The sequence below is a fragment of the Cryptomeria japonica genome, chromosome 9 (assembly GCF_030272615.1).
Source record: "Cryptomeria japonica chromosome 9, Sugi_1.0, whole genome shotgun sequence".
Taxonomy (NCBI): Eukaryota; Viridiplantae; Streptophyta; class Pinopsida; order Cupressales; family Cupressaceae; genus Cryptomeria; species Cryptomeria japonica.
Genome location: NC_081413.1, coordinates 588,554,769 through 588,563,764, shown reverse-complemented (window position 1 = coordinate 588,563,764; position 8,996 = coordinate 588,554,769).

Below are 8,996 nucleotides of genomic sequence, written 5' to 3'. Positions count from 1 at the left end.
ATAGAGGGGGAAAGGGTGAGAGATAAAAGGTGACATAAAAAAGTAAAAGAGACAAAGGGAGATAGAGGGGAGGGGAAGATAGAGAGATAGAGATAGAGACAAGGAGTATATGTGTGTGTATGACTAAGAGAGATATGGAGAGATATATAAAGAAGGATACATACATGTATAAGCATATATGTGAGTGTACGTGTGTGTGTGTGTGTGTGTGTGCATATATATATGTATGTATATGCATATATGCATATATGTGCATATATACATATATGTGTGTGTACATATACATACATTATATATATATATATATGAATGTATGTATATATATGTATATGTATATACATATACATACATATAAACGTATATGTATGTACATATGTATATGAATGTATGAATGTATGTATATGTATATGAATGTATGAATGTATGTATGTATATATGTGTATATGTATATGAATGTATGTATATATGTACATATATACATACATTCATATACATATGTGTGTGTGTGTACACACACACACACACACACACGCACACACACATATACATATACATATATGTGTATGTACATACATATATATATGCGCGTGCACACACACACACACATCGTATATATATATGTGTGTGTGTGTGTGTGTGTGTGTGTGTGTGTGTGTGTGTGTGTACATGTATGTATATATATATATATACATGTATGTATATATATATATACATGTATGTATATATATATACATGTATGTATATATATACATGTATATGTATATATATATATATACATGTATATGTATGTATACATGTATGTATATATATATATATATATATATATATATATATATATACACACACACATACATACATATGTACATATGTACATAAATGTACATATGTATATATATATATATATACATATATACATATATGTATATATATACATATATACATATATATATATATACATATATACATATATGTATATATATACACATATATATGTCTGTGTGTGTGTGCATATATACATATGTGTGTGTGTGTGTGTTTGTCTATATATGTGTGTGTATATATGTATACATACATACATACAGTGGGTCCGAAATCCCACAGTGGTTTTTTCCTATTTGGGTTTCCACGTTAAATCTGGTGTTATATGTGTTATAATGATTATGTGTTTATGAGTTTGCATGTTTAGTAGTTTTTGGTTATATTGATGAGACATATGTTACCGAGGTTGAATCTGTTGATTTCATGGAAGTTTAAGTTTGTATGATTCACCACCCCCACCACCCCCACCCCCCCTCTCATCTTGTTAGCTATTGGCATCAGTACTTTACAATTAGTATCACAACTATCGGTATATATATGTGTGTGTGTGTGTGTGTGTGTGTGTGTGTGTGTGTGTGTGTGTGTCCATGTATGTATGTATGTATGTCTATATATATATCTATACATATGTATATATGCACACACACACACACACACACACACACACACACACACACACACACACACACACACACACACACACACACACACACACACACACATACATGTATACATATACATACACATATATATACATACATAGATTATATATATATATATACATGTATATACATACATACATACATACATACATACATACATATATATATATGTACATATACATATGTGTATATGTATACACATATGTGTGTGTGTGTGTGCATATACACATATGTGTGTGTGTGTGCATATATACATATGTGGGTGTGTGTGCATATATACATATATGTGTGTGTGTTTGTCTATATATATGTGTGTGCATATATGTATATACATATACATATACATATATATGTATATGTATATGTATACATACATACATACATTATATATATGTGTGTGTGTGTGTGTGTGTGTGTGTGTGTGTGTGTGTGTGTGTGTGTGTGTGTGTGAGAGCATATGTGTGTGTGTATATATGTATGTATGTTTGTATATGTACACACACACACACATATATATACATAATATAATGGTGAAAAATTAGGGTTTCTACCATTAGATGTATGAAAACCACTAATTTTTTACTTGGGGACCAATTACATTAGAGAAATATATGAATTAGATAGATCCAAACCTAAGAGGTATGAATACTGATCTAATTCCAGGGGTGTTAAATGTGTTGGAATTGATGTAAAAATGCATAAACGGTAAGCTACAGTCGTCGGATCGAGCCACGAACTTGGATCCAAGCATTATAAGAGAATTCAAATCTATTCCCAAAAGGAGCTCTTGATTTTTTGGGACTAATGTGGCGATTGCTCTAGTCCTCCAAACTTTTCACACTCCAATGGGGGATTGATTCGTCTCTACAAATAAAGCTTATCTTGAAGATCACAACTCCATACCTGCTTCCTTCACACAGAAAAGAGGGGAAATAGATTGGGAATAGGGATTTGCCCAAGTCATACCCAAGTTTTAGAATTAACTATTAAATAGATTTGAATTTTGATTGAATTGTGGTAAAGAAAATGTTCCCCTTTTGAGGGAGATGTTGAATAATGACTGAAAACACAAATGATGTTCCTCCTTGTGAAGTTTTGTTTGTCTTGTTGATATGTGGTGACTAATCATGCAATTACTGTACACTCGTTTGTATCCTCATTGGAGTTCAGGGGCTAGGGGAAAAAAAATACCATTTTTTTATTGAAAAACCGACAGTGAAAAGAAACCCTAAAAATAACTGACTTTGAGTGTTGCCCTAAAAATTGCTTGTTATAAGCGACTGGAATGTAAAAAGGTATTGTAATGGTGTTGTACTGATTTACTGGATAATAAGAAAATATTGGACGGTTGTGTTCAGTGGATGTAGCCCATCTTGGGTGAACCACGTTAAATCTTTGTGTTATATGTGTTATGTATTTTTCTTCATCTTTTGTGTTTGTATCTGCATGTAATTGTTAATTTGTATTTGCTCTGGATCTGCCTAAACCCTAACAATTGGTACTAGAGTCGTGTATTTTTGTAAATTGGTAGGGACTTTCAGATTTGAGTGGGAGAAATAGAAGAAACTAAATTCAAGGTCGAGAAGTTCAACAACCAAAATTATTAGTTATGGAAAATGCAAATGGAGGATTACCTATATCAAAAGGATCTGTGGCGATCATTGGAAGGAAAGACAAAGAAACCAACCACGATGTCAGATGAAGATTGGGATATTTTGGATAGAAAGGCACTGGGAACCATTTGGTTGTGCCTTGCACCATTTGTAGCATTCAATATATCAAAAGCAACAACGACTGTAGATTTGATGTCGACACTAGCTAAATTGTATGAGAAACCCTCAACTTCGAATAAGGTATTTCTTATGAAGTATTTGTTTAATATGAAAATGAGCGAGGGAGGATCTATAGTAGATCATTTAAATGAATTTAATATAGCTACCAGCCAATTGACTTCTATAAAAGTTAACTTTGATGAAGAGGTTAGGGCTCTCTTAATTTTATGTTCTTTGTCAGAAAGCTAGAATAGTTTGGTTATGGTTGTAACTTTGTCTTTGATTCAAGTAATTTGAAATTTGATGATGTTGTTGGTGTTATCCTAAGCGAGGAAATGCGGCGGAAAAGCACAGGTGAGACTTCAACATCATTAGGTACTATTTTGAATGTAGAGAACAAGAGAATATCAAAGGAAAGAGGAAAAGGCCTTGGGCATGAGAAGTCACGAGGGAAGTCAAAGAAAGGATGCTCTCGATCAAGAGGAAGAAAGGATTGTTGTTAGTATGGAAAGCCAGGACATTTAGAGAAAGATTGTCTATCTCGAAAAACAAACAAGGAGACGGAAATGAAGATGATAGTAAGGAAGCAAATGTTGCGAGTAATACTTTACAAGATACCTTGATTCTGTGTTTAGATAATGTTAATGATTATTGGGTAATAGATTCAGGGGCTTCATTTCATGCTACACCCCATAGAAAATGTTTTCTAGATTATGTTCAAGGTGACTTTGGACGAGTATATTTGGGTGATGATGAGCCATGTCAGATTGTTGGAAAAGGCAAGATAAAGATCAAGTTGCAGAATGGAAATGACTGGTTGTTGCAGGAGGTAAGACATGTTCCTAATTTAAGAAGAAATTTAATTTCTACAGGACAATTGGACAGTGAAGGCTGCATAGTTACCCTCACAGAAAATGTCTGGAAGGTCACTAAAGGTGCATTAGTAGTAGCTAAAGGTGCAAAGGTAGGCACATTATATTTGTGTACTGGTAATACTTATTCTTTCTTAGTTGTTACAGAAAAAGTTGTTGCAGAGACAACTACAATAGATGTTGCGAAGACATATTCAAAACTATGACACCATAGACTTGGGCACATGAGGGAGAAAGGGATGGAAATCATTCACTCTAAAAATGTGTTGTTGAGATTGAAGCAGATTGATTTACAATTATGTGAAAATTGTGTTTGTGGTAAACAGAAAAGAGTCAGATTTCTCAAGGTTGGGAAAGAGAAGAAGAGTGAGAAATTAGAGCTTGTGCATTCAAATGTATGGGGATCAGCTTAGGTACCATCTCTTCGTGGCTCTTGTTATTATGTTATTTTTATAGACGATGCAACTAGGAAAACATGGGTATATTTCCTAAAATAGAAATCAGGTGTTTTTGAAACTTTTAAGAAGTGGAAAAATTTGGTTGAGAATGAGACAGGAAAAAAGTTGAAGTATCTCGGATCTGATAATGGAGGCGAGTATTATAGCAAAGCATTTGAAGATTATTGTTCTTTCAATGGAATTTTAAGGCAGAAAACAGTTCCAGGAACCCCACAAGAAAATGGTGTGTCTAAGAGAATGAATAGGACCATCATGGAGTGTGCAAGGAGCATGAGATTGCATGATGGACTGCCCCTACAATTTTGGGCAGATGTTGTACATACTGTTGTTTATTTGATAAATAGAGGACCTTCAAATCCTTTGGATGGTGGTATTCCAGAGGAGGCATGGACTAGTAAAAAGGTAGACTATTCTTTTCTAAAAACCCTTGGTTGTGAAGATTTTGCCCATGTTGATAAAGAAAACAAAACCAAGCTTGATGCTAAATCTAAAAAATGTACCTTCATTAGATATGGAATGGATGACTTTGGTTATCAGTTATGGGATTTTAAAAATCAGAAAATAATTAGAAGTATATATGTTATATTCAATGAGAAGGTTGTGTATGAATAACAAATGCAAAAAAAGAACCATGAATAGGTCAAAAAGGAATATGTGGTGTTGGATGAGATTCTTGAAAATAAAATGCCATTGGTACCTCAGCAACACCAAAATATCCCACAAAATCCTGCAAGTGTTAGATGTTCTATGAGGTTAAGTAGACCTCCTGAAAGATTTTCTCCTTCTCTGTATTATATTTTATTAAATGATTATGGTGAACGAGAAGGATATGAAGAAGCAATGCAGGTGGATGCCAAACAATAGTGGGAGCTAGGCATGAAAGAGGAAATGGATTCCTTGATGAAGAATCGGAATTGGGACTTAGTCCCATTACTTGCAGGAAAAAGAGCCTTGCTAAATAAAATGGTTTATAGGCTAAAGGAGGAGGATGGAGGACAAAAAAGATATAAGGCTAGACTCGTGGTTAAAGGTTTTGCATAGAAAAAGGGTATATATTTTGATGAAATATTCTTTCCAATTGTAAAAATGACTTCAATTAGAACTATTCTAAGTCTCGTGCTTGCAAAAGACTTGCATCTTGAACAACTAGATGTTAAAATAGCTTTTCTCCATGGAGATTTGGAGGAGGAAATCTACATGTAGCAACCATAGGGATATGAGGTCAAAGGTAAGGAGGAGTTAGTGTGCAGGTTAAAGAAGAGTCTATATGGTCTAAAGAAAGCACCTTAACAATGGTATTTAAAATTTGATAGTTTCATGGCTGAACAAGGTTACCATAGATGTCATTATGATCATTGTGTTTACTTTAAGAGACTAGATAATGACAGTTATATCATCCTGTTACTTTATGTTGATGGCATGCTTGTTGTTGGGTCTAACATGCAACATATAAATGAACTTAAATATAAATTAACAAAGTCATTTGCTATGAAGGATTTGGGTGCAGCTAAGCAAATCCTTGGTATGAGGATTTCATGGGACAAGAAAAATAGAACATTAACTTTGTCCCAAAGTGAGTATATAAAGAAGGTGTTGAAAAGATTTAACATGCAAAATGCAAAAGCAATCGGTATACCTTTGGCTAGTCATTTCAAATCGACTAAGGAGATGTGTCCAAAGACACAGGAAGAGGTAAATAAAATGTCTAACATCCCTTATTCATCAGTTGTTGGTAGTCTGATGTATGCGATGGTATCCACACGGGCAGATATTGCACATGCAATGGGAGTTGTGAGCAGGTATATGAGCAATCCGGGAATGGAACATTGGAATGTTGTCAAATGGATTCTTGGGTATTTGAGAGGTACTACTAGTAAGGCATTATGTTTCAAAGGATCAAATACTTCTCTACAAGGATATGTTGACTCTGATCTGGCAAGTGATATTGATACAAGGAGGAGTACTACTGAGTATGTTTTTATTGTAGGGGGAACTGCACTTAGTTGGATTTCTAGACTGCAAAAGTTTGTTGCACTTTCAACCACTTAAGCTATGTAGCAGCTACTGAAGCTAGCAAGGAGATGATTTGGTTACAATGTTTTCTAGAGGAATTAGGCCAAATGCAGGAGAATAGCCCATCGTATACTAAAAGCTAGAGTGCCATTCATCTTGCAAAGAATTATGCTCTTCATTCGAGGACAAAACACATTCAGCTCAGGTACTACTTCATATGGTCTATTTTGGAGGATGGCCAACTATGGCTTGAGAAGATTCACACAAGTGACAATCCTATAGATATGTTCACAAAGGTAGTCCCATGGGAGAAGTTGATTTCCTCCTCAATTTCTCTTGACCTTCTTGACTGAAAATCATGGAATTAAGGAACAACTGAGTCTAGGAGTTTTATCCAGTGGGAGTTGCAAGTTTAGAAGTGTCGTTCAAGATCAGTCTCCAAGTGGGAGATTATTTGGTGTGGAGCCTTATCAGTCTCCAAGTGGAAGATTGTTGATATGTGGTGACTGATCATGCAGTTATTGTACACTCGTTATGTATACTCGTCAGATACATAACCAACGTTGAAGAAAAAAACCTTTAAAATAGTCAAATTTGAGTGTTGCACTAAAATTTGCTTGTTATAAGCAGTTGGAATGTAAAAAGGCATTGTAATGGTGTTGTACTGATTTACTGGATAATAAGAAAAGATTGGATGAATGTGTTCTGTAGATTTATCCCATCTTAGGTGAACCATTGTAAATCTTTGTGTTATTTGTGTTATGTATTTCTCTTCATCTTTTGTGTGTGTATCTATATATAATTATTAATTTGTATTTGCTCCAGATCTGCCTAAGCCCTAACATGTTTCTACATGGAATTAGGGTTTCATGAAGTCTTTAATAACATAGAACATGGATGTCAACTCTAATGCTTGAATCTTGACCTTATCTCTACTCTAATGCTTGAAGGAAGACTAATTGCTTGCCTACTTGAGCTTGAATGCTTGATTGCTTGATGTCGGATTGAATTTTATGTGTGTGGATTACAAAATGATCAAATGAGAGGGGTGGATCTCTTTTTATACTTGCCCATCGAAAAAAACTAATTTTCTGACATGAGCCGACACAAAGCTAGATTTCCTACTCAAATTTTAAAATCGTTAAGAGGCCCAAATTTGGGCCCTAATTGGGAGGACTAGGGCAAGGCACCATGGTCCTACCCAATCAAGCACAAAAACAAAGGGGAAAGATGATGTATTTAGTGAAAATGTTGGCAAATGTGCAAAGCAAGAGCATAATTAGGTCCTATTTAGGCCTTAGAGTGTGAATGCCAAGGTGAGGGCTCAAATGCAGTCAAAATTGTAAGGGAGTATAATTTAGGATGCTACATTTAGCCCCCACTTTAGCAGGAGTATGAGACTAAGCATACTCTTGGTAAAGTACAAAGGTTCGCATTGAAAAGCTTTTATCAAGATGTTAAGGAGGCAAGACATACCAAGCCCCCAATGGACTTTAGGTATCTTACGACTTCAAGATCAAGATAAAAGGGACATCATAAGAGAGAGAGGAAAGAGAACCATGATTACTAGCCTAGTAATGTTTACTTACTATGAGTCATGAAAAGAAAAATACCAAAATTAAAAAGCAAAAGGCTAAGTAAGTATCTTGAGTATCAAAATGCATAAAGAGAGAAACATTGAGTGGAGTGTATGCCCCCATGTTAAAGTGGTTATGCACACCTTATCAGGAGAAATTACTTTAAGGTAGTATACATTCATCCAAAAGAGAAGCACATTATCACAATGATATGCCCCCAAGAAGGATACACCAAAGGATAATGATCTCACAAAATATAAAACACATAAGAGTTCTACTTAACTCTAAGGTCAATATGCTCTTATGATAAATAATGTAGATCATGTATATATTTGCATTGAATTGTCCTCATCCCTCAAAGAAAGTAGAACCACTATGGAAGAAGGGCACATGTGTCTTTTGAGTCAACATAGAAGAGACCAAAAAAGATCTCAACACTTTGCATCATCCTCAAGTAGACAACACTAGGGACAACAAATAGAAGAATTGAGAAAAAAATAGAAGAGGTTACGAACAAGCAAGAGAGAGAGAGAGAGAGAGAGAGAGAGAGAGAGAGAGAGAGAGAGAGAGAGAGAGAGAGAGAGGATCTACGACACGAATGAAGCTAATCAGACAAGCCATCCACCTCCCAATATTGCTCAACATTATTTTGGGAAGGTGGACAATATGTTAGAGGAGCAACTTCGAGCACGGTAGATGGAGCTGCCATAAGTTCCAAACAAGGACCATGCTCTAATAATGGATCACTTTGTCTGTTACTAGGAGCTAGGATTAATGCTTGTGAGAATTGTTTAGATAAATCATTGTCAACATCAACATACTC